The sequence below is a fragment of the Mustelus asterias genome, chromosome 5 (genome assembly GCF_964213995.1).
Source record: "Mustelus asterias chromosome 5, sMusAst1.hap1.1, whole genome shotgun sequence".
Taxonomy (NCBI): Eukaryota; Metazoa; Chordata; class Chondrichthyes; order Carcharhiniformes; family Triakidae; genus Mustelus; species Mustelus asterias.
This window is the reverse complement of record NC_135805.1, coordinates 52,883,238-52,909,922: the sequence shown is the minus strand read 5'-3', so window position 1 is coordinate 52,909,922 and position 26,685 is coordinate 52,883,238.

Genomic DNA, 26,685 nt, shown 5'->3' with positions numbered 1-26,685 from the left:
TTTTGAAATAAACAGGGGTGAAAACATTACCTTCAATGGTGGAGATTACAATCATTGAAGCAATGTCTTGAGGTGGCCCAAAGCTTGCATTTCTTTCATTTGGTGCACTGTTCTGTACTATATGTTTGACCTCTGCTTCTAATTTCTTTGACGTCTGAATGTGGGCTACCTAGAGTCAGGATCTTTAGTAAAATAGTTTGGAGGAGTGCAACTTTAATTAATGTCATAACAATGTTATCAAATCAACGATGATATCATTATTGTAATGAGTCTGTAAAAAACAAAAATTGCTGCAGCATTGTAAATGCCAATGGTCTTCTAACTCAAAGAACTTTGATGGCAATCAATGTGACAGATTTATGCCAAAATACTTATTAAACAGAAAGAAGATATTAAACTCTATTTCAAATGTCTCCTAATTGTGTATACTTAGTATATGTTACTATCGCTCTTGCCTGAGTGAAAAGGTTGCGGACTTAAGTCTCTAGACTGACACATTGGTCAGTACTGGGGGAGACATGCACAGTCAGGGTGCCATCTTTTGGATGATGCTTTAAGCTAACGCCCTGTCTACTTCCCCATGTAGACACAATGGGCGGAAGTTTCTGACCGTTCACGCCAGCAGAATTTTCCCATCCCGCTGCAGCGAATAGAGATTTGGCTTGTCACCAAATTTTCTGTCTTCGTTGCAGCGGGAGCATGGTGTGAACAGGCAATAAGATTGTGCCCAATAAATCCCATGGCATTATTTGGAAGAAGAACAGAGAAGTTAATCTCAATGTCATGGTCAGTATTAATCCTTTAATCAAAATCACTAAAAGAACCAGTTAATTTAGTCATTATAGAGTCATAGAGTCAGAGGTTTACAGCATGGAAACAGGCCTTTCGGCCCAACATGTCCATGCCACGCCTTTTTTTAAAACTACTAAGCTAGTCCCAATTGCCCGCGTTTGGCCCATACTCCTCTATCTTAGCCATGAAACTGTCTAAATGCTTTTTAAAAGGCAAAATTGTACCCACCTCTACTACTATCTCTGGCAGCTTGTTCCAGACACTCACCACCCTTTGTGTGAAAAAAGTGCTCCTCTGGATCCTTTTGTATCTCTCCCCTCTCACCTTAAACCTATGCCCTCTTAGACTCCCACACCTTTTGGAAAAGATATTGACTATCCAGCTGATCTATGCCCCTCATTATTTCATAGACTTCTTTAAGATCACCCCTAAGCCTCCAAGCTTAGGGAAAAACGTCCCAGTCTATCCAGCCTCTCTTTATAACTCAAACCATCAAGTCGCGGAAGCCTCCTAGCGAATCTTTCCTGCACTCTTTCTAGTTTAATAATATCCTTTCTATAATCAGGTGGCCAGAACTGTACACAGTATTCCAAGTGTGGCCTTACCAATGTCTTGTATAACTTTAACACAACTTCCCAACTCCTGTATTCAATGTTCTGACCAATGAAACCAAGCATGCTGAATGCCTTCTTCACCACTCTGTCCACCTGTGACTCCACTTTCAAGGAGTTATGAACCTGTACCCTTAAATCTCTTTGTTCTATAACTCTCCCCAACGCCCTACCATTAACTGAGTAAGTCCTGCCCTGGTTCGATCTACCAAAATGCATCACCTCACATTTATCTAAATTAAACTCCATCTGCCATTTGTCAGCCACTGGTCCAATTGATCAAGATCCTGTTGCAATCCGAGATAACCTTCTTCACTGTCCACTATGCCACCAATCTTGGTGTCATCTGCAAACTTACTAACCATGCATCCTAAATTCTCACCCCAATCATTAATATAAATGACAAATAACAATGGACCCAGCACCGACCCCTGAGGCACACCGCTGGTCACAGGCATCCGGTATGAAAAACAACCCTCCACAACCACCCTTTGTCTTCTGTCTCAAGCCAATTTTGTATCCCGTTGGCTACTTCACCCTGGCTCCTGTGAGATTTAACCTTATGCAACAACCTACCATGCAGTACCCTGTCAAAGGCCTTGCTAAAGTCCATGTAGACAACATCACATTGTGGTGTGTGCGTCTTGCTGTCTACAAATTGACTGCTGTTTATTTATGTCAGCACATCTCTCATATTATAAAATAAATGGCACAATATTTACATTTCACTGACATTCCCAAATTCTGCCTGGCGTTAAACCTTAGGCACTAGTGGACTACTATTTCTTCTGAGATCCTCTGAATTTGTAGTTTCTTTAAAAACAGAGAAAACTTACGGCAAAGATCCCAGAGAATATACGAACAACATATTCCAGGGCGGGCAAGGCTCACAGAACGGAATTCTCCGTTGGCCTAGGATGTGATTTTACGAGCCTCACCTGAGCAAGGTCATAAAATACTTTTGATTTGATTTGATTTGATTTCTTATTGTCACATGTATTAACATACAGTGAAAAGTATTGTTTCTTGTGCACTATACAGACAAAACATACCATTCATAGAGGAGGAAACGAGAGAGTGCAGAATGTAATGTTACAGTCATAGCTAGGGTGTAGAGAAAGATCAACTTAATGCGAGGTAAGTCCATTCAAAAGTCTGACAGCAGCAGAAAAGAACAAAGAACAATATAGCATAGGAACAGGCCCTTCGGCCCTCCAAGCCCGTGCCGCTCCCTGGTCCAAACTAGACCATTCTTTTGTATCCCTCCATTCCCACTCCGTTCATATGACTATCAAGATAAGTCTTAAACTTTCCCAGTGTGCCCGCCTCCACCACCTTGCCTGGCAGCGCATTCCAGGCCCCCACCACCCTCTGTGTAAAATATGTCCTTCTGATATCTGTGTTAATCCTCCCCTCCTTCACCTTGAACCTATGACCCCTCGTGAACGTCAGCACCGATCTGGGGAAAAGCTTCCCACCGTTCGCCCTATCTATGCCTTTCATAATTTTATACACCTCTATTAAGTCTCCCCTCATCCTCCGTCTTTCCAGGGAGAACATCCCCAGTTTACCCAATCTCTCCTCATAACCAAGCCCCTCCATACCAGGCAACATCCTGGTAAACCTCCTCTGTACTCTCTCCAAAGCCTCCACATCTTTCTGGTAGTGTGGCGACCAGAACTGGACGCAGTATTCCAAAGAAGCTGTTCTTGAGTCGGTTGGTACGTGACCTCAGACTTTTGTATCTTTTTCCCGAAGGAAGAAGGTGGAAGAGAGAATGTCCGGGGTGCGGGACTAGTTGCATATCTTTGTTGACAAATTTGTTTCCCTGCAGATGAACTATCTTGCTTCATATGACATTTGGTCACCTGTGTTTGTCCTAATCCTTAGAATCTTCAATTCTAGTCTTGGACAGATATTTCCGATTGTTTTTTTAAAAAGTATTGAACAATTGTGAGCAGCTTTTGGTTCTTCACTTGAGTCTCATTTAAAACTTGTCAAATTTGACCTCATATCCACAAATATAGTTGACAACATATGTATCTAGAGTTCCCAAGTGTTTTAAAATCTGAATTATGTTTCCCATAACTAGATTTAAATATTGAAATTAGCTTCGCGCTCTTTTTGGGCATGAGGCTGATCTCGCCGGATACCCGGGTCTGGTAAGATCGCGATAGGGAAGAAATCAAGCATGAACCCAATTTTCTGCCTATCTCGCAATCTTACCAGCTCACCCCGCCCATCGACAGCAGGACAAGAAGGTAAGATCACCCCCATTATCTGTTTGTCCTTTGTTTGTTTGTGTGTATATGTGAGCTGGGGTATTTTTAAAAAGCGGTCGATACTTCTACTTTCAGAATACAATTAGGTGTGTATCACTTCTTGCAACTTGTTTTATAATACATCAATGGTTTTGAGTTTATTGAAAGAAGCCAGCTGAATGTCTCTCTTTTTTCTGGGTCTGACAACAACAAAAGTAGATAATTTGCCATTTTGGTGAGTGAATTAAACCTGGAACTCATGGTATGACCTGCAGAGCAGTGGAGCAATATAAACTGCGCACTCCTCCATCCCAGTTTTTGTCCTCATACAATGCCATTTACTTGAAGTGGGAAAATTCCCTTAATTTCCCAGCAGTCCTTTAAAAGTTGTTACCATGTGCAATTTCCCACTTTAACCCTTGTGTGTAAGATCCAAGCAAGGAGCTAATTGCACGTTTAATGAGTGTGACTCTAGGGAGATTAGCCTAGCTGGAAAGAGGTCCACGCACAGAGGGTTGCTGCATTAATATATGGCAGGTTTTATACCCTCCAGTATTTTCCTTTTTTAAAAAATGAACATACTTTTAGTTGGCAGATGTGTAGGGCTGCTGCGGAATTCTGAGCAGGGCAGGCCCAAATTCCTGTCTAGTTCATGCATAACTTTTCAAGAAGTCCTCCAACAGGCACTTAATTAATATATACAAGGGGCTTATTACTTATTTAAAACATTTCGGGGACAGCTGAAGAGTGGTCTTCATGAGTTTAGTAGCAAGACCAATGCCTGTCGGCTGGGCATTGCTATCCCACTGCTAAATTAGCACTTGTGGCAAAACAAAATCACAATGCATACCAATGATTTTAAGTTTTAAGTTTACTTATTAGTGTCACAAATAGGGTTACATTAACACTGCAATTAAGTTACTGAGAAAATCCCCTAGTTGGCACACTCCGGCGTCTGTTCGGGTGCATCGAGGGAGAATTTAGCATGGCCAACGCACCTAACCTGCACATCTTTCGGACTTTAGGAGGAAACCAGAGCACCCGGAGGAAGCCCATGCAGACACGGGGAGAATGTGCAGACACTGCACAGTGACCCAAGCCGGGATTCGAACCTGAGTCCCTGGCGCCGTGAGGCAACAGTGCTAACCACTGTGCCACCATGCCGCCCATGATAATGATATGCCAGCGTGTGCTAAATTAATCAAATTAACCAGGTTATTAGCTAAATAGAAATCAGAATCTACCAGACAGTACACAGTCAAGCTGCAGTGCGTTAGGTAATGCTAAGTTATAAATTATTCATCCTCTAGAGGAGTGAGGCATGGGACTGAAGCATTCCCAAATGCAGAACATTGAAACGTTTTTGGGGAAATTAAAGGAGACAATAAGAACATGTAAATGAAACTATCCAGAAGAGATGCAGCACACATTTTGCAATGAGTTTGAGACAAATCCAAGCGTGCAGTTGGCATTTTGAAAAAGTCAGTAACAAAGAAGAAGATGATTTGAACACTGCAGGCAACACAATGAGAAACTGTAATTTTTTTCACCACCTACAGATTAAAATTTGATCAAGATATTTGGTTCGTAGCTTCTTCATCTTATCGCTTGCAGCATTTAAATCTAATACCTACTTGGCACTGAATCCAGCTACCTTAGTCCAGGCTCATTAGTCATATCAGTGTTACAGGCAGCAGTTGATTTCCTCATATTACATGTCACTGTGTGAAGAACCAATAAGATTGGGACCAGTGCGGTGTTGGAATTTATGTGGCTGCCCTGTTTTCACATCTAGCTTTCACTGTGGCACTCCCATGGTTCTGTGTGTCCTTTCAGCTACATATACATTGTGACAATGCATGAGGACATATGTCAGATAGTGCTTATGCATACCCATTTCTCAAACTGTTCATTCAATTTACACTGCAGGCATGAAGTGGCAACCTGAGTCCAGTGAAAGAGCACATTTAGTTTCCCTCGAGTTGGTCTCAGCATGAAACATCCCTCAGAGGGGGATTTACTTGATGCTGCAAACAATTTGGAATGCAGAATTGCACTAGCTGGAGGACAGATTGCAAAACAAGTCAGATTCAATCTGAACTGCAGGTTATCATTGCAAGCAGAATGCCCTAAAATCTTCCTGTTAATCTATTACTGAGCAAATATGTTATTTGATACATTATGCAATCACTGGTAATTGTTCTTAAGGGAAACCCAAGGTGATCATTTTAGCTTAACCTCACCTCGAGAGAAACTGATACCCATCATTGGCTTCAACAGAGAGTGAAATCAAGCCTGGTAACAGGACCAACCCATTCAGTTTCCTGAGCTTTGACAAAGGGTCATCCTGACCTGAAACATTATCTCTATTCTCTCTCCACAAATGCTGTCAGACCTCCTGAGATTTTCCAGCATTTTCTCTTTTTGTTCCACTTTCCTGTTGAGCTGGTTTAGGCTGAAATCATCTCGAGGTACCTCACCCACTAAATAAAGTTTCCTGAATTTTTACATGGACAATTAGGAATGTCATGAATAAGAACTTAACAAGCTGTTCTTCAGTACTGACCCGCTGATTGGATGTTGAATGAGGTGGTGGCCGCTAACCTTTTATTCCGTTATCTAAGTTTACAATTTTATTATGCCTGCAAATTCTTTGATACCCAATTCATACACATTGTGGGATCGTGAAGAAGCTTCCACCAAGGAAGCTGGATGATACGGAAATTCCAGTCTGGATGCTATACAGGTAGCACGCACCTCAACCTACAGGCCTGAAGTTGGCCTGAATTTGGGCCTCATTAACCATCCATACTTGAACTGCAGTGCAAGTTGCATCTCTCGCCAACTTGAAGGGAATAATGCCTGGTCAGTAACCCTTTAACTTATTGTAGTTCTGCCAGCATGAAACTGTAAGGAATCTGTATTTCAGTATATTACAATTGGTAATATCAGCCATGTTTCTTGTCTCCAAGAGCGACCTGACCACAGGAGACCTGACTCCTCGTTGAATTGTACATTGTTCTCAGGATGAGTACATCTTTCTATAGTGACATTGTGATTAGCATGTGCTACATCCTCATGCAGAGCATACCTTTGTCTCTATAACCGATGGCACGGTGGCACAGGGGTTAGCACTGCTGCCTCACAGCACAAGGGCCCTGGGTTCGATTCCCGGCTTTGGTCACTGTCTGTGCAGAGTCTGGACGTTCTCCCCGTGTCTGCGTGGCTTTCCTCCGGACACTCCGGATTCCTCCCACAGTCCGAAAGACGTGCTGGTTAGGTGGATTGGCCATGCTAAATTCTTCCTCAGTGTACCTGACAGGTGCCGGTGTGTGGCGACTAGGGGATTTTCACAGTAACTTCATTGCAGTGTTAATGTAAGCCTACTTGTGGCACCAATAAACAAACTTTAAACTTTCTCCCCCCCCCGCCATCTCATTGAAAACAAATGTCCAGCCACATGTATAGAAGGGGCATAGAGGCAGTGGGCGGGGCCTGATTCACCAGACAGCCAGGAGTTCAGATCGGAGCCACAAACTGCGAATGTGCAGAAAAAGCAGGGGGAAAAAACAGCTCTGCTGACAGAACGCCCCCCACCACCCCCCCCCCCCCACCCACTCACCTCCCTGGCCAGATACAGCCTCCCCCTCCCCCTCCCCCCCCACGGACATCAGAGACCCCTCCAACATTACTGACCCCCTTCCAACTCCCACCCCCGCCCCCGAACCCCCTCCACCCCCAGAATCCCTGGCACAGGGCCCCTTCATTGCCCTGCTGGCCCTGATGGCTGACTGGCATGACCCTCTCTCTCCCCTGTCCCCGATCACCACAGAGACACAATTCCACCCCCTCCCCCCCTCCATCAGCACAGCTGCAAGTGCTGACTTGGTTCCCCTCCATGATAAAAAGGCAAACTGCATTAAACTCGCTGGAATGTTTTAACGGGCGTGTGACTCGCCCTAACTGCCTGCAGCTGAACCGCCCTAACAAGGGACAGCTCCATAAAAACCCCCAAGGATGGACAGACAGACAGGCAGTGCAGGGAGAAATGGCCTCCAGGAAGACAGCTCCCTGTCTTTCTGATGCTGACCTGGCCAGTGGAGGCAGTGGGGGCAAGGCGGGACATTCTCTTCCCCCCCCCCAGCGGGACGCCGTCCCAAGGGAAGGGATGGAAACGCAGCCCAGGAGGTGGTGGCAGCATGAATTAGTGCAAAGGCACTGGCCAGGAGAACCGGGAAGCAGTGCCACAAAAAACTGAATGGCCTAATCCAGGCAGCAAGGGCGAGTGTTTAACCTCATCCAGCATCTTCCCCCTAAATAACTCCCAGATCCCCCCACCCCCAGCACCCTGCATGCTTCCAGCCCCTGACCCCCAAGCACCTCCCTTCTCCCACCCAAGAGTATCACAATCCTTGCCCTCTGCGGGTCATCCCCTGAAACTCTGCAGGACTCGAGCCATCAGAGTTTACATGGCTCCTTCTGTCCCCACTGAAGAAGAATACCCATAATTGCCGGGAGAGGGCAAAGACAGAGGGCAAAGACAGGCCTGAGATCCGGGTCCTCACCCCCTTTGAGGAGCGGGCACTGGAGCTTGCGGGAGAAGAGGGCATGTGGACCATTAGCGACAGTATGGTGGGGCTGGATCATAGAAGTGAGCACCTACCAATCCTCCACCTTTTGGAGAAATCTCAACTAAGTTGCAGGCAGCCCAGATTCCTCTCCCTCCCTTGCACTTAACCTTGTGTCCTGTGTTGTAGGAAGGGACCCCAATGTGTCTGGGCCATCTGACATCACGGCCCCCATTTGTTGCTTCCACCCAACCTGCCCCTAACAGCTTGGAAGACTCTTCAGTGGAAGCAGATGAAGGGACCTCCGAGGCCGGCACCAGTTTCACAACAGCTTCCAACTCGCAACTCACCATCCCAGAGACTCTCACATCGGTGGGTCAAGTTAGCGTCAAGACATTTGGGTCACTCTCTGGTGGGCACAACACATCTGATAATGTACATCAGGTGGAGGAGGGAACATCCAAGGCCTCTGGCACACATGGGGCCTGCCGGAGGCGGGGACTCAGCTGGCCCCAGGCTACATGCTGGTCCTCTGCGGTCACATCTCCCTCAGCTGCTGGAGCAACAGAGCCAGGGAATGCAGGAGAGGCTGACGGCCACTCCGGACCAACTGCGAGGCTGCTGGGAGGAGTCCCAAAGCTTTCAGGTGGACCAGCTATTGTCCGTTTGCGTGCTTCCCAGGCCAACACTGTAAGGGTGGCATCCTCAGTGGAAAGTCTGGGGCAGGAGGTCCTCACCATGAGTGACACGGTCCAAGCGATGGCCCAGTCACAGCAGGCCACAGTGGAGTCCCATAGGGCCACGGCTGAGTGACAACAGGCCACAGCTGAGGTCCTCAACAGACTTTGAGATTCTGCGGCCCATGGCTGAGAGGCTCGAGAGCTTGCAGGAGACCCAGCGGGACAGCGCTGAGACACAGCGGGCTATGGCAGCAGCCTTTGAGAAAGTGGCCCAGTCTCAGAGGGCACTTGCTGCGACCATTGACAGGTGGCCCCCGACTCAGGTAGTCATCGCTGAGGGCATAACCACCATGGGTAGAATGCAGGTGATCCTCCAGGACTGGCAGGGCCAGGTGACACTGGAGCTTTTGGAGCTCAGTGCAGAAGCACCGCGGTCCTATGGAGTGACCCAGGGGCCCACAGGAACCCCGAGGGAGGAGGAAGAGTTCGAGCCCATGCCGGGGCCTTTCAGCGAGGAGACTGCGGTTGTGACTACACCTTCTGACTCCCCCCTTCCTGATACCGGGGCATATCAGGGGCAGCGGGATGAAGGGGATGTCATGAACACATCCCTGACACCTGGAAGTCAGCCAGGGCCAGGCTTTCCAGGGGATGATCTTCTAGGGCATCACAGGCCAAGGGATGCAGTAGGCAGCTGGCCACCTCCACCTCCGATGTACACCCTGGGGACACACCGTGACGTAGTGGGTAGGCCACATAAAGTTAAGAAGTTGTAGCAGCACTAAATTGCACAGGTGAAGGGCAACACTTGTTGGGTAGGATATTTAGGCACTTTAAAGTCTCACATTCACATGTTTTCATATTCTCACTTATTTTGAAAGCACTATTATTGGCAACAATAACTGTTATTTCAATGCACACGTGTGACTAACTTGTCTCTAATTAGCCTCTAACAGAGATGTACTTACCCCGACGATCGCCGCAAGTACCCTGCACATTGATGTCAGCGGGGGAGGCCCCTCAACACACTGCGACTGAGAAAATCAAGGTGCTCAAATAATTCACTGGCTACAGCGGGTGGCATGCATTGGCAGTGACTTACAACATCTACAGCATCCCCAGAACACATGAGAAATTCCTTACCCCCTCCCCACCCAACCTGCCCTGGGACCCTGCATAGGGCTTTAGTGCTCCCTTACCCACCATTCAGACGTAAGCCCAGGTGCCAGCGTGCACGCAGAGCTCAGGTAGGAGTCAGACGAGTTTGCACCAGGGCATCATCACAATGGCACATAGATAATCGTCATCACCCTCCTGCCTGCCACAGAAACGCATACCCAAAGCGCATGGTGATCAGGGCCTCTCTCGCAGCCCTCGCATGCCTGGTCCTTGCTGTCGCCAGCCCTCCAGCGCCTGAGTGGTGTTGCTCGTCATCATCCTCCTCCTCTTCCTCATCCTCCTCCTCCTCCTACAGGGCGGCCTCCTCCCCAGCAACGCCAAGCTGGTCGGCCTCCACCTCCTCCTCCTTCAAAATGTCTCCTCACTGCTGCGTCAGGTTGTGTACGGCACAGCACACCATCACAATGTGGGACGGTATCAGGAGGCTATATTGGAGAGCCCTGCCAGAGCGGTCCAGGCACCTAAACCACATTTTGAGGAGTCCTATGCACCACTATTGAACAGGTGGCAATGTGAGCCTCATCGTATCAGGTCTCTGCATCAGTCTCAAGCCTCCACACAGGCTTCATCAGCCAAGTCCAAAGCGGGTACCCCATGTCCCCCACGAGCCACCCCTGCACCCTGGGCTCCTCCTCAAAGATCTAAGGGACATCAAAACTCCTCAATATCAAGTTGTCATACACGCTGCCGGGGTATCTGACGCAGATGTGCATGATGTTCAGCTGATGGTCACACACCAATTGCACATTTATTGAATGGAAGCCCTTTCTGTTCATGAATCTTCCTGGATTCTTCACTGGAGCCTTGAGGGCAATGTGGATACAGTCTGTAGTCCCCTGTCCATTTGGCATCCCCGCAATCCTATAACCCGGACTTTCTGCTGGGCCTGATCCAGGTCAAATTTAATATATTGGCCAGCCCGAGCAAACAGGGCATCTGTGACCTCCTTCACACACTTGTGGATGGATGATTGTGAAATGCCACAAAGGTTTCCACCGGCAGTCTGGAAGGACCCAGTGGCGTAGAAGTTTAAGGCAGCGTCACTTTCACAGCCACCGGGAGTGGGTGCCCCCCCCCCACCCCGCCCCCCCCCCCCCCCACCCCGCCCCCCCCCCCCCCCCCCCCACCACCCCGAGGTGCCAGGTCCTGCAACAAATGGCACAGGTGTTGCACTGTCTCCTTTCGGAGCTGGAGTCATTGGCGGAACGCAATGGCTGACTGTTGCTCAAAGAACACTCGCATGCGGAACTGCCGGGGTCTACCGCTCCCTCCTTCTCCTGCCCCCTCCAGGCAAATGGCTGCCACGTCCTGCTTGCGGCAGCTATGTCACTCTCCTCCTGCGAGTGGTAAGGCCCGGGCCTCCTCTACCCGCAATTCTTCCTCCTGCTCCTCCTCCTCAGCTCCAGCAACAACCAAAAGAACAGCTAGATCTATTGGTTGCTTTGCAAAAACCATCTCGTCAATCTGAAGAGGCAGGTTTTGGGGAAGGGGAGAGGCAGATGGAGAGGTTAAAGAACTCTGCTCACACCCAGCCCAGTAACACAGCCCCCCCATTCCCCGCAGAAAAACACGCTTCCCATACACCCCCCCAGATCCCCAGCAACAAATACTCCCCATATCCCCCCACAGCCCCCAGCAACACACATTCCACATACCCCCCACAGACCCCCAGCAACACACACTCCACATACCCCCACAGCCCCCAGCAACACGCACTCCACATACCCCCCACAGACCCCCAGCAACACACACTCCCCATACCCCCCACAGACCCCCAGCAAAACACACTACCTATACCCTCCCACAGATCCCAGAATGGCAACACAGCCTCCCTCCCCACTCACAAACCCATGCAGTAATGGCCACAGACAGTGCTGCTTAACAAGTCCTGAGGGTGCAGCACTGCCATTTCAGAGAGTTTCCAGCTCATCCCCCACGAGCAACAGTGCTTGCTGCTGCCTGCACTGGGACCCAGAGTCAACGCTAAGACCCGAGGTCAGCGCTCTGACCCGGGTCCATGCTGAGAGTCCAAGTTCGGACTCCATGAGCAATAACAGCCCCCCATGCACATTCGCAGCCCTCCCGACCTGAAACGCAACATGGCTGCTCAGAGCAGCATGGAGCAGTTTGAATGTGGAGGCTTACATCCTCACTCACCCTCACTGATCAAGAGCCTGAATCTGACTTTATAGAGGTGTTTTTCTGACTGATCCGGTTGCTGTGAGCGAGGTGGTTAAGGCAGGTGAGCTGGGACGATTGGGAGTGAAACTCACTAATGACATTGTGATGAATGCAGAAAAATGCAAATTGATGTTTCGCTCATTTTGGGCAGGGTCTCGATCGTGCTGATTTTTTGGGGGTAAAATGGGAATGGACGCGAAAAGGGTGCCATTCCCGCTGGTCGCATTGTGCCCGATTTTACAACATTTTCCCACTGCAAAACAGGTGGCTGAGGTACTGGAAGATGCCAATATTTGTGGAACCAAATCTCACCAAGAGACAACAGCCTATAAGAGGATAAAGAAAACTAGGGGTAGGGGGATTGAACAAGCAAAAGAAACATCGGATGAGAGGAAAGAAAGCAGAACTGATTCACTTCCTTTGGAGAACAGGTTTAGCTACTGGCAAATAAATCTCCAAAGTAATACAGGCATTTTAATGTATTTTGGAAGTATTTTATTCAGTTCTATGTTGTAAGTTGCTGCTATTCTGGAGCATTTATTTAAATCTATATAGTTACATGCTCTGAGCTTATTCTGTTAGAACTTTAACTTGTATGCAAATGTTTGGCAGTGAAAATGTTTCGATCACACTTGTTATGTGAATAAAACCTGACAGTCAAAATTTCATTTGAAGGTATTTTCCTAGAACGTACAATGATCATTTTGAACAAGTATTGCTCAAATTCAAAATATTATTTTTGGAAAAGTAGCTCTAAATCTATTCTGCCAACACTGAAACCTTTGTTTTCTTGACTTGTAGGTTTCCTGATGGAGTTTGGACTGGCCAAGACCTTAATTGCTTCCAGCCCAATATATCAACATGATATAATGCTCGGGGACATGCACTGCCTAGATGCTTTTAAAAATAGTTCATTCATTAGGCAAAAAATGACAATGCTCTGTTGTCGGCGCAGAATCATTGCTGGACGCCACCATAAGTCAAAGACAGGGTTACAACAATGGAGTGTTCCCCCATTCCACACTCTGCAATCACATCTAGCTACCTGATGTTGCCTTGCAACGTCAGCCCTTAAGAATTTTGGAATTACCTTCTGGAATGTAAATCAAGCTGCATTTTAGGCAAAGTAATGCCAGTGGAAAAATGAACCTGTTTACAAAATCAGCCAAAGATATTCTGAAATCCAGTATAAAATTCTTTAACTCTCTGAATACTGTAAGAAGTCTGACAACACCAGGTTAAAGTCCAACAGGTTTATTTGGAATCACGAGCCTTCAGAGCGCTGCTCCTTCATCAGGTGAGTGACTCACCTGAGGAAGGAGCAGTGCTCTGAAAGCTCGTGATTTCAGATAAACCTGTTGGACTTTAACCTGGTGTTGTCAGACTTCTTATTGTGCCCACCCCAGTCCAACGCCGGCATCTCCACATCATCTCTGAGTACAGGTTGTGCATAGTCAGCGTGTGGCTCACACAGAAATGAGGCAAATTTGACAGTCCCCCACAGCTGGCATATTTGAAGGCAGAGGGGGGATATGAGGTGGTTAGCACTGCTGCCTCACAGCATCAGGGACCTGGGTTCAATTCCAGCCTTGGGTAACTGCCTGTGTGGAGTTTGCACATTCTCCCCATGTCTGCGTGATGCTCCAGTTTCCTCCCACACTCCAAAGATGTGCAGGTTGACTCGCCATGATAAACTGCCCCAGATTGTCCCAAGAAGTGTAGGTTAGGGAGAGTTAATGGGGTAAATACATGGGGTTATGGGGATAGAGCCCAGGTAAGATGCTCAGTCAGAGAATCGGTGCAGACTCAATGGGCCGAATGGCCTCTTTCTGCACTGTAGGGATTGTATGTAAAATAGGACAAGTGATGAGCCCACGGTTTTCCCAGCCACCTCTGAGCCGCACTCCCATGTCACAGTGGGTCACAGTATCTGCCAACCTGCTCACCCGCCCTTAGGCCTATTGACACCTTTAACTGACGAACTAGCAGACCACTGACCAGTTAAGATCCTGTTAAGATCCTGTTTAGCACCCATCACAACAATACGTGCCACTGGGGAAGGCAGAGGCAGCCCACTACTTCACCATCTCAGGTGAAAAGCGGGAAGATAGGCAGTGTACTACCTTGGTGGCAGTACCTTGTTCCCAATAAATGTTATTCCCCCCACCATGAAGATGTTACCCCCTCCCCCCCCCTTTCTAACTCACCCCTTGGTCTCCAAAACCAACACTCCCCATTGCCCAGGGTCCCGATCCGTCGCTGATCAAGGAGCTTGGACTTAATCTATGTCTGGTCACCGGGGATCTTCTCCTCAGGACTGCTTGTAGCCCCAGCAGCGGTTGGTAGTTAATGAGTTCTGGGACCACTCAGCGGCTGGCCGAGACTGGCCAGCGTCTCTCATGGGTGGGATTCTTATCCCTGAGAAGTCAATGTAATTACCTCGTTATGACTGCTCCCAGTATATTACTGTGGGGCAGAGAGTTTAAAAACCAGCTCGTGACTGACTTTGTCACTGGGAAAGTGAATAATATGCAGCCACCCACAACCACAAATCCCCCCCGCATCCCCGCCACCGTCCCCCCACACCACCACTAACCATGTAAAATTCAGCCCCATATCTCAGTTACATAAGGTCTGGCTTTCACGCAATGGGAGTATCGATTGGAGAATCAAACGTGAAGGTCAAGAAGAAGCTTCTTCCTGTGGCCAATCTATAAGTGAGGAAATATGCTAAACAACTTGCCTGTATTATCACTGACAGTTGTGAAAACAATTAGGTCAGATGGAATTCTCATCTTTTTCAAATAAGATAGGCCCAGGTTCATCAGCAATTTCTCATGACTTAATCCCAAAAAAATCAGAGAATCAAAGGATAATAAGCATCAACAAACACTATTTGGCTTATTGTGACTCTGCTATCCCAATTAGTCCCACACTCTGCTCCATCCCCATAGCTCTGTTTTCCCCTTCAAGTATTTTTCAAGCTCCCTTTGCAAAGTTGTTATTGAATCTGTTTCCCTCACCCTTTCAGGCAGTGCAATCTTAATCCTAACAACTGGCTGCTTAAAGAAAACTCTCCTCATCTCACCTCTGCTTCTTTTCCCAGTTACCTCAAATCTACATCCTTTGGCGACAGATCCTTCTGCCAGTGGAAACAGTTCCCCCTTTGGTTCTGTGTCAATACCTTTTATGATATTGAACTCACCATCATCTCTTCTTTAACCTTCTCTGCTCTAAGGAGAAAATCCCCAGTTTCTTTAGTGAAGTCAAGATACAATTCCAGTAAATCTTCTCTCACCCTCTCGAAGGCCTCGATATCCTTCCTCAAGTGTGGTACATGTCCAGACTTGAATACAATAATCCAGCTAACACATAACGAGTGTTGCTAACCTATGTCTTTCAAGGTTTAATATAGTTTTCTTGCTTTTGAGACAAATAATCTTATATGCTTTTTTTTATAGATTTCTCAGTTTGTCCTGCCACCAGAAGCTATACATATTCACAGGTCTCAAAGTTCCTGTACCCCATTAAAATTGTATAATGTAGTTTATATGACCTCTCCTCAGTAACTAACCTATGTGTGGAATTCTCCTATCCTGACTATGATGGGTCTCTTGGAGGGTGGGAGAGGAGAATCTAGCAGCAGGCCACAAGTCCAATGGCGTAACAGTTTTCAATTCTTATGATGGCGGGTCGGTTATCCTGGTGCCTAGTGGCGTGAACACCATTGGTATTCATTTAAATTTTGTGAATGCTCATTAAAACAGCTGCTCTCTGGAACTTCCTCACGCCTTCCAATCTGTCGTCACTCCATTGGGAAATTATGTTGGTCTCAAACCCATTTGAAAATGAGTGGCATGCACAACTCAGACCTCAGTTCACCTATGACTTTGAGATGAGTGCAACATTTAGAAACTACCTGCCATATTGCTCTGCCACTTGTATTGTGATGAACACCACGCTGCTGGGGCTGTATGGTTGTTCTCCTCCTGCTCTTTGCCAGTTTTTCCACAAGGGCACCATTGTGCTGTGGTAATTATGATGTGGAGATGCCGGCGTTGGACTAGGGTGAACACGGTAAGAAGTCTCACAACACCAGGTTAAAGTCCAACAGGTTTATTTGGTAGCAAATACCATAAGCTTTCGGAGCACTGCTCCTTCGTCAGATGGAGTGGAAATGTGAGTGGAAATTTCCACTCCATCTGACGAAGGAGCTGTGCTCCGAAAGCTTATGGTATTTGCTACCAAATAAACCTGTTGGACTTTAACCTGGTGTTGTGAGACTTCTTACTGTGGTAATTATACAGACCTCGACTTTCATACACTGACCAGTGCTGCAGCAGGGTTTGGGGAGTGCAGGGATCTTCTGCTCCCCAGAGCTGAAAACATAGTCCACAAGGACACCACTGTACTGTGGTACTCGGGTAGAACTCCACTTACAGAGATGAGCATTTCAACCAGGGGTGGAGTGTGAGTGGAAAGTGGGGATGACAAGTGGCGGCACGGTAGCACAGTGGCTAGCACTGCTGCTTCACAGCTCCAGGGTCCCGGGTTCGATTCCCGGCTTGGGTCACTGTCTGTGTGGAGTTTGCACATTCTCCTCGTGTCTGCGTGGGTTTCCTCCGGGTGCTCCGGTTTCCTCCCACAGTCCAAAGATGTGCGGGTTAGGTGGATTGGCCAGGTTAAAAAATTGCCCCTTAGAGTCCTGGGATGCGTAGGTTAGAGGGATTAGCGGGTAAATATGTGGGGATAGGGCCTGGGTGGGATTGTGGTCGGTGCAGACTCGATGGGCCGAATGGCCTCCTTCTGCACTGTAGGGTTTCTATGATTCTATGACAAACACATGGGGGGTAACGGGGAAGGGCTATGCAAGGGGTGCGAGGGGGAAGTGTGAACACCAGGGCCGCAAAGGGGGGGGAAGGCTGTGCAAGAACTATGAGGGCGGGGGGGGGAGGGGAAGGGGTATGGTGGAAAGCAGAGGGGCAAAGATGGTGAGGAACAATGGAAGGCAGAGGGTAGACTGAGGAATAGGAAGCTGGAGGCTGTTCAGGGTACATGAAATGCTGACAAACAAATGGGTCAAAGGGATAGCTCATTTTTGACTTTTAGTGTGGCACACGATGGGTGGGCTTCATGGAGGCTGCTGGGCTAAGGGGCTTCTCTGGGAGTGCATTCTCACTTGTTTGTGCATCAACAGTGAACAAGTGTCAGCTTAGAGACAAAGGAAGAAGACCTCCTTGGTAAGCAAGCTACCTGAAAGCAATGTCTTCATTAACACTGTTAAAGGGATATGCTGATCTCAGTGGCTTCACATCACAGTTGCTGCATCTCAACAGTAACACCATAAGACCATAAGACATAGGAGCAGAATTAGGCCACTCGGCCCATCGAGTCTGCTCCGCCATTCAATCATGGCTGAACACCTGGGAATGTAGACTTTGAGAGTGCAGGCTAAAGTGAAGGAGGCACAGCTGCACATGACATTCCATCAATGAAGGCCAATCACACATTCGCCAGAATTGACATTCAAAACAGGCCAAAGGGCACCCACAGATTGACGTTGAGCAACTGATTGGTCACTATCAGAGATCCACATCAGAGATTGGAGTTCAGAGTTTGTTTGGGTCACTCATCTCATTTTCACCTTATCATCCCGTGCAGTGCTCCAGATGTCACATTTCTGGGATGTAATCTTGGTCATCTCAATGTGTGTGCTAGCATCTCAGGGAAAAGGCTGTATCAGCCACCATGCAAGTACAGGTGGAAAAGTTGTGGACTCTTATGTTTCCCATAGGTTTCTTATTCAGAATTCCATTTCCTTGGCCCTTTAATCAGTCTTAACTTCAATGATTCATTTCAGAAAGAAAACAAAGGGACTGATGGGACCAGGACTCAATGCTGCCGTTGTCAGTGTCCTAATGCAATGGAAGAGACAAAGGAGAGAGAGGCATTGCCGAGTGCAACTCCAGCTGGAGGCCCTTCCTGGACAAGGGGAGCCAGAGTTATTCTGAGATAAGTTATATCAATGCTCACAGCAACACAGAGCATGGGACTCTTACAGAGCACAGCATGGGACTTCTAAAGGTGTCATAGAATCCGACAGTGCAGAAGGAGGCCATTCGGCCCATCAAGTCTGCACCAACCACAATCCCACCCCAGGCCCTATCCTCATAACCCCATGCATTTATCCTAGCTAGTCATTCTGATACTAAGGGGCAAGTTAGCATGGCCAATCCACCTAACCCCGCACATCTTTGGACTGTGGGAGAAAACCGGAGTTCCCAGAGGAAACCCACGCAGACATGGGGAGAATGCGCAAACTCCACACAGTGTCCCAAGCCAGGAATCAAACCCGGGTCCCTGGTGTTGTGAGGCAGTAGTGCTAACCACTGTGCCACTGTGCAACCCCTTCACATTCTGGGACTGCTCAGGCAGCTCACTACAACACACTCCTGATAGGGTATCCACATGATCGCAGTGTATTGCGCCTTTCACAACCTGGCAATATAAAGGAGTGATCCCTTTGCAGAGGGTGATCTGGAGGGGGATGAGAGTGCATAGAGGATGAAGATCTAGAGACCCAGGAAACTCAGGAAGCTGCTGAGGGACAGTATGAGCATGATAATGCCATGGAGGGAGGAAGATGTGGGAGACACACCCGTGATGCTTTAATTGCTGACAGGTTCAAACAAGGGGTTAAGTTAAGGGAGGGCATATGGCCACATCTCTCCTCACCCTCAATGCCATTTCCTTTTATTACAGGGGATCTCCAACCGCTCAGAATGAGAATGAGTCCAGCATTCACACTTGCATGTTTCGGCCTCACGAATCGCCAGGCCATGATCTCTGCTTTAGTCCACGGTGCCCTGTGAATGCCCTCACTCTGGGAACTGAAGGTCCACTGAGGAACAAGAGTGGTGCGAGAGAACACTTGGATCTTTCACTGTAATTTAATGATGTAAACACTGCTGCCACCGAGATGAGGACATGCCGAGGGATCTCTTCCTCAAATGTCTATCTTGTCTTCTGCCAGTACTTCTCAGGAGCAACAAATGTCATAGAGTCTTAGAGCGGAATTTTATGAAAAATATTCTGAGTTCTGAATGAGAAAACAGGAAAGTTTCAGACTCGTTTTTGAGCAAATTTGAAAATATAATCTTACGGCACTTAGTGCAAAAGAAGTGCCAGGATGCGATTCTCGGGGGGGGGGGGGGGGGGGGGGGGGGGGCGGGCGGGGGGGGGGGGGGGGGGGGGAGGCGGGGGGGGGGCGGTGTTGCATGGAGCCTGAGCTTGCCAGTGAAGCCAGATGCTGAGCTATAGGGACGCATTCCGCAAGCACCTTGATCTCAGTGTACTGGGAGCATTCCTGCCATTACCCTCCCACCCTGCCCCTCAGCCATCAGGACCCCCCAACGACATCCCCCCCCCCCCCCCCCACTTCCCCACACAGTTCACTTCCTCCCTCCCCAATCGCTGATCACCCGCAATGCAGATTTCCCTTCCTCCCCGATCACTGATTGCCTCCCCATGCAAATTTCCCTCCCTCCTTGATCGCCAATTGTCCCCCACAGTCGATCACCCCCCCGGCAGAGTTCCCCTTCCCTCCCACCCCAGCAGAGTTTTCCCTCCCACCCTAGTAGAGCTCCTTGCTTGTCGTTTCCCCACCCTGCCGTCATGGTTCCACTCTCTGGTTCCACCGCCTTGGCAATGCCCCTGGCACAGTAATGGTGCCTGGTAGAACAAAGAACAAAGAACAATACAGCACAGGAACAGGCCCTTCGTCCCTCCAAGCCTGCGCCGCTCATGTGCCCAACTAGACCATTCTTTTGTCTCCCTCTATTCCCAGTCTGTTCATGTGGCTATCTAGATAAGTCTTAAATGATCCCAGCGTGTCCGCCTCAATCACCTTGCTTGGCAGTGCATTCCAGGCCCCCACCACCCTCTGTGTAAAATACGTCCCCCTGACATCTGTGTTGAACCTTGTCCCCCTCACCTTGAACCCGTGACCCCTTGTGTTTGTCACCTCCGACCTGGAAAAAGCTTCCCACTGTTCACTCTATCTATGCCCCTCATAATTTTATACAGCTCTATTAGGTCTCCCCTCACCCTCCGTCTTTCCAGGGAGGACAACCCCAGCTTACCCAATCTTTCCTCATAGCTAAGACCCTCCATACCTGGTAAACCTTCTCTGTACTCTCTCCAAAGCCTCCACGTCCTTCTGGTAGTGTGGCGACCAGAACTGGACGCAGTATTCCAAATGTAGCCTAACCGTCGCTCTATACAGCTGCAACATCATATGCCAACTTTTATATACTATGCCCCGTCCAATAAAGGCAAGCATGCTATATGCCTTCTTTACCACCCTCTCCACCTGTGCTGCCACCTTTAAGGATCTGTGGACTTGCACACACAGATCCCTCTGTGTGTCTATACTCCTGATGGTTCTGCCATTTATTGTATAGCTCCCCCTTACATTAGATCTACCGAAATGCACCACTTCGCATTTATCTGGATTAAATTCCATCTGCCATTTCTCCGCCCAATGTTCCAGCCTATCTATATCCTGCTGTATTCTCTGACAATGTTCATCACTATCCGCAACTCCAGCAATTTTCGTGTCGTCCGCAAACTTACTGATCACACCAGTTACATCTTCCTCCAAATCATTTATATAAATCACAAACAGCAGAGGTCCCAGTACAGAGCCCTGCGGAACACCACTAGTCACAGACCTCCAACCAGAAAAAGACCCCTCCACTGCTACCCTCTGTCTTCTATGGCTAAGCCAGTTCTCCACCCATCTAGCTAGCTCACCCTTTATCCCGTGAAATTTAACTTTTTGCACCAGCCTGCCATGAGGGACCTTGTCAAACGCTTTACTAACATCCATATAACGACATCCACGGCCCTTCCCTCATCAATCGTTTTTGTCACCTCCTCAAAAAACTCAACCAAATTTGTGAGGCATGACCTCCCTCATACAAAACCATGCTGTCTATCGCTAATGAGATTATTCAGTTCTAAATGCGCATATATCCTATCTCTAAGAATCTTCTCCAACAGCTTCCCGACCACGGACATCAAGCCCACCGGCCTATAATTACCCGGGTTATCCTTGCTACCCTTCTTAAATAATGGGACCACATTTGCTATCCTCCAATCCTCTGGGACCTCACCTGTGTCCAGTGAAGATTTCTGTTAGATGCCCAGCAATTGCATCTCTCGCCTCCTTGAGGAGTTTAGGATAGATGCCATCCGGCCCTGGGGATTTGCCTGTCTTAATATTTCCTGAAAAACCTAACACTTCCTCCCTTGTAATTGAGATTTTTTCTAACGGGTCAACATATCTCTCTAAGACACTACCAGTCAACATGTCCCTCTCCTTTGTGAATACTGATGCAAAGTATTCAAAGAACAAAGAACAAAGAACAATACAGCACAGGAACAGGCCCTTCAGCCCTCCAAGCCCGTGCCGCTCCCTGCTCCAAACGAGACCATTCTTTTGTATCCCTCCATTCCCACTCCGTTCATATGGCTATCTAGATAAGTCTTAAATGTTCCCAGTGTGTCCGCCTCCACCACCTTGCCTGGCAGCGCATTCCAGGCCCCCACCACCCTCTGTGTAAAATATGTCCTTCTGATATCTGTGTGAAACCTCCCCCCCTTCACCTTGAACCTATGACCCCTCGTGAACGTCACCACCGACCTGGGGAAAAGCTTCCCACCGTTCACGCTATCTAAGCCTTTCATAATTTTATACATCTCTATTAAGTCTCCCCTCATCCTCTGTCTTTCCAGTGAGAACAACTCCAGTTTACCCAATCTCTCCTCATAACTAAGCCCCTCCATACGAGGCAACATCCTGGTAAACCTCCTCTGTACTCTCTCCAAAGCCTCCACGTCCTTCTGGTAGTGTGGCGACCAGAACTGGACGCAGTATTCCAAATGCGGCCAAACCAACTTTCTATACATCTGCAACATCAGACCCCAACTTTTAAACTCTATGCCCCGTCCTATAAAGGCAAGCATGCCATATGCCTTCTTCACCACCTTCTCCATCTGTGACGTCACCTTCAAGGATCTGTGGACTTGCACACCCAGGTCCCTCTGCATATCTACACCCTTTATGGTTCTGCCATTTATCATATAGCTCCTCCCTACATTATTTCTACCAAAATGCATCACTTTGCATTTATCAGGATTGAACTCCATCTGCCATTTCTTTGCCCAAATTTCCAGCCTATCTATATCCTTCTGTACCTTCTGACAATGCTCCTCACTATCTGCAAGTCCTGCCAATTTTGTGTCATCCGCAAACTTACTGATCACCCCAGTTACACCTTCTTCCAGATCGTTTATATAAATCACAAACAGCAGAGGTCCCAATACAGAGCCCTGCAGAACACCACTAGCCATAGGCCTCCAGCCGGAAAAAGACCCTTCCACTACCACCCTCTCTCTTCTGTGACCAAGCCAGTTCTCCACCCATCTAGCCACCTTCCCCTTTATCCCATGAGATCCTACCTTTTTCACCAGCCTACCATGAGGGACTTTGTCAAACGCTTTACTAAAGTCCATATAGACGACATCCACGGCCCTTCCCTCGTCAACCATTCTGGTCACTTCTTCAAAAAACTCCACCAGGTTAGTGAGGCATGACCTCCCTCTCACAAAACCATGCTGACTATCGTTAATGAGTTTATTCCTTTCTAAATGCGCATACATCCTATCTCTAAGAATCCTCTCCTACAACTTCCCCACCACGGACGTCAAGCTCACCGACCTATAATCGCCCGGGTTATCCTTCCTATCCTTCTTAAATAACGGGACCACATTGGCTATCCTCCAATCCTCTGGGACCTCACCTGCGTCCAGTGACGAGACAAAGATTTGCGTCAGAGGCCCAGCGATTTCATCTCTCGTCTCCCTGAGCAGCCTTGGATAGATTCCATCAGGCCCTGGGGATTTGTCAGTCTTTATATTCTCTAACAAACCTAACACTTCCTCCCTTGTAATGGAGATTTTCTCCAACGGTTCAACACTCCCCTCCGAGACACTCCCAGTCAACACATCCCTCTCCTTTGTGAATACCGACGCAAAGTATTCATTTAGGATCTCCCCTACTGCTTTGGGCTCCAAGCATAATTCCCCACTTTTGTCCCTGAGAGGTCCGATTTTTTCCCTGACAACCCTTTTGCTCCTAACGTATGAATAAAATGCCTTGGGATTCTCCTTGATCCTGTCTGCCAAGAACATTTCGTGACCCCTTTTTGTTATTCTAATTCCCCGTTTGAGTTCTTTCCTACTTTCTTTGTACTCCTCCAGAGCTCCCTCCGTTTTTAGCTGCCTGGACCTAACATACGCCTCTCTTTTCTTTTTGACCAGTCCCTCAATTTCCCTGGTTATCCATGGTTCTCGAATCCTACCCTTCCTATCCTTCTTTTTTATAGGCACATGCCTGTCCTGCAGCCCTAACAACTGTTCCTTAAAAGACTCCCACATGCCAGATGTGGATTTACCCTCAAACAGCCTCTCCCAATCAAGAGCTGCCAATTTCTGCCTAATCCCACTAAAGTTAGCCTTCCCCCAATCCAACACCTTACCCTTGGGACACCACTCATCCTTTTCCATCACTATCCTAAAGCTAACAGAATTGTGGTCACTATTTGCCACATGTTCCCCTACCGAAACTTTGAAGACCTGACCGGGCTCATTCCCCAGTACTAGGTCCAGTATAGCTCCCTCTCTCGTCGGGCTATCTACATATTGTTCCAAAGAACCCTCCTGTACGCATTTTACAAATTCCTCCCCATTCAGAGTCCCAGCTCTCAGCAATTTCCAGACTATACCAGGGAAATTGAAGTCTCCCATGACAACAACCCTATTTTTCCTGCACCTATCCAGTAAGTCCTGACATATCCGTTCTTCCACTTCCCTTGGGCTGTTGGGAGGCCTGTAGTATACCCCCAACATAGTGACTGCACCCTTCCTGTTTCTAAGCTCCACCCACAGTGACTCGTTACACGACCCCTCTGAATTGTCCTCCCTCTGCACCGCTGTAATATGCTCTCCAACTAATACTGCTACTCCCCCACCTCTTTTGGCCCCTCCTCTGACTCGCCTAAAACACTTGTACCCCGGAATATTCAGCTGCCAGTCCTGTCCCTCTTTCAACCAAGTCTCTGTCACCGTTGTCGTTTAGGATCTCACCTACTTACTTTGGTTCTAAGCATAATTCCCCTCCTTTGTCCCTGAGAGGTCCAATTCTTTCCCTAACAACCCTCTTGTTCCTAACGTATGTATAAAATGCCCTAGGATTCTCCTTAATCCTGTCTGCCAAGGACATTTCGTGACCCCTTTTTGCCCTTCTAAGTCCCTGTTTGAGTTCTTTTCTACTTTCTCTTATTCCTCCAGTGCTCCATCTGTTTTTAGCTGCCTGGACCTCATGTATGCCTCTTTTTTCTTTTTGATTAGACCCACAATTTCACTGGCTATCCACGGCTCTCAAATCCTACCTTTCCTATCCTTCCTCTTTACAGGCACATGCCTATCCTGCAGTCCTATCAACTGCTCCTTAAAAGACTTCCACATGCCAGATGTGGATTTACCCTCGAACAGCCTCTCCCAATCAACAGCCACCAAATCCTGCCTAATCCGGCCTTCCCCCAATTCAGTACCTTACCCATAGGACAACACTCATCTTTTTCCATTACTATCCTAAAGTTTACAGAATTGTGGTCACTATTTGCCACATGTTGCCCTACTGAAACTTTGATGACCTGACCGGGCTCATTCCCCAGTACTAGGTCCAGTATAGCCCCCTCTCTAGTTGGACTGTCAACATATTGTTCCAAAGAACCTTCCTGTACGCATTTTATAAATTCTTCCCCATCCAGGCCCCCAGCCCCAAGCGATTTCCCGTCTATGTGAGGGAAATTAAAGTCTCCCACTACAACAACCCTATTTTTTCTGCACCTGTCCAGAATCTCCTTACATATCCATTCCTCAACTTCCTGTGGGCTGTTGGGAGACCTGTAGTATACCCCCAGCATAGTGACTGCACCCTTCCTGTTTCTGAGCTCCACCCACAGTGACTCGTTACCTGACCCTTTCATATTGTCCACCCTCTGTACCGCTGTAATATGCTCCCTAACCAGCATTGCTACTCCCCCACCTCTCCTCGCCCCTCCTCTGTCTCGCCTAAAACACTTAAACCCCAGAATATTCAGCTGCCAGTCCTGTCCTTCTTTTAACCAAGTCTCTGTCACTGCAACCACATCCAAATTCCGCGCAAGCATTAAGGCTCTAAGCTCGTCTGTCTTGCCCGTGACGCTCCTTGCATTGAAGCAGATGCACTCCAGACCTCCAGGCCCACTGAGGTTATCCTCCCCCAGAATGCTCTTCCTCTTAGATAGCCTTGTCTTGGCCCCAACCTCGTCCCCAGCCTCTATGCTTATTGACCTATTGTTCTGATCCCCACCCCCATGCCACATTAGTTTAAACCCACCCGAACCGCACTAGCAAAACTCCCAGCTAGGATATTCGTACCCCTCCAGTTTAGGTGCAACCCGTCCTTCTTGTAGACTTCTTGAAGACTTCCCAGTGGTCCACGAATTCGAAACCCTCCCTCATGCACCAGTCCTTTAGCCACGCGTTCAGCTGTGCAGTCTCCCTGTTTTCACTGTCACTTACACTACACACTTACCTTCTCCCTGGTTTCTCAAAGTGGCGAGAATCTTTAAATTTACTTGGCCTATAGCAGCTAATGCTGTGAAAAGGAGGCAGGTCTTCACTGCCGCCAATACTGTGCTGGAGCCTGGAGCTGCTGCACCGCACAGTTTGCAGCAGACCAGTGACAGACATCCGGGCGATAAATGTGTGGCTCCCGACTAAGGTAAGTAAGGAGGAATTAAGCGGCATTCTGACGGTGATTACCACTCCAAGGATGTTCTGGCCCAGTCTGAATGCTTCAATCTATCCAATAATCAGATATGAGTGCGCCAGTGGACGAGGCTGAAAATTAATGCAAGACAGAGGGAGAAAGCAAATGAATATTGAAAAGTTATTTTGCAACGTAATCCTCCACAGGGATCGCTTCATAATTCAAAGGCTGCTACTGTTGATTTGGCTTCTTGCAGAGGAAAGAAAGAAAATCCCTCTGGTATCTGCAAAGGCTGTTACTCATATGGAATTAATGATAGTTTAATGATATGTGAATAGCTGCTTAACAGAAAACAATAGCAACTAATTGTCAGGCCTGTGTTTCATTGCACAACTGATTATTATGTTTTATGAGTTAATAGAATGTCTTATAAATAATATTTGTTGCAATTCCAATATGCTTTTGATATGCTGAAAGTCTATGTGCAAGGAATAAATTGTAAATTCTGATGTCAGAAAGATTTTCATAATA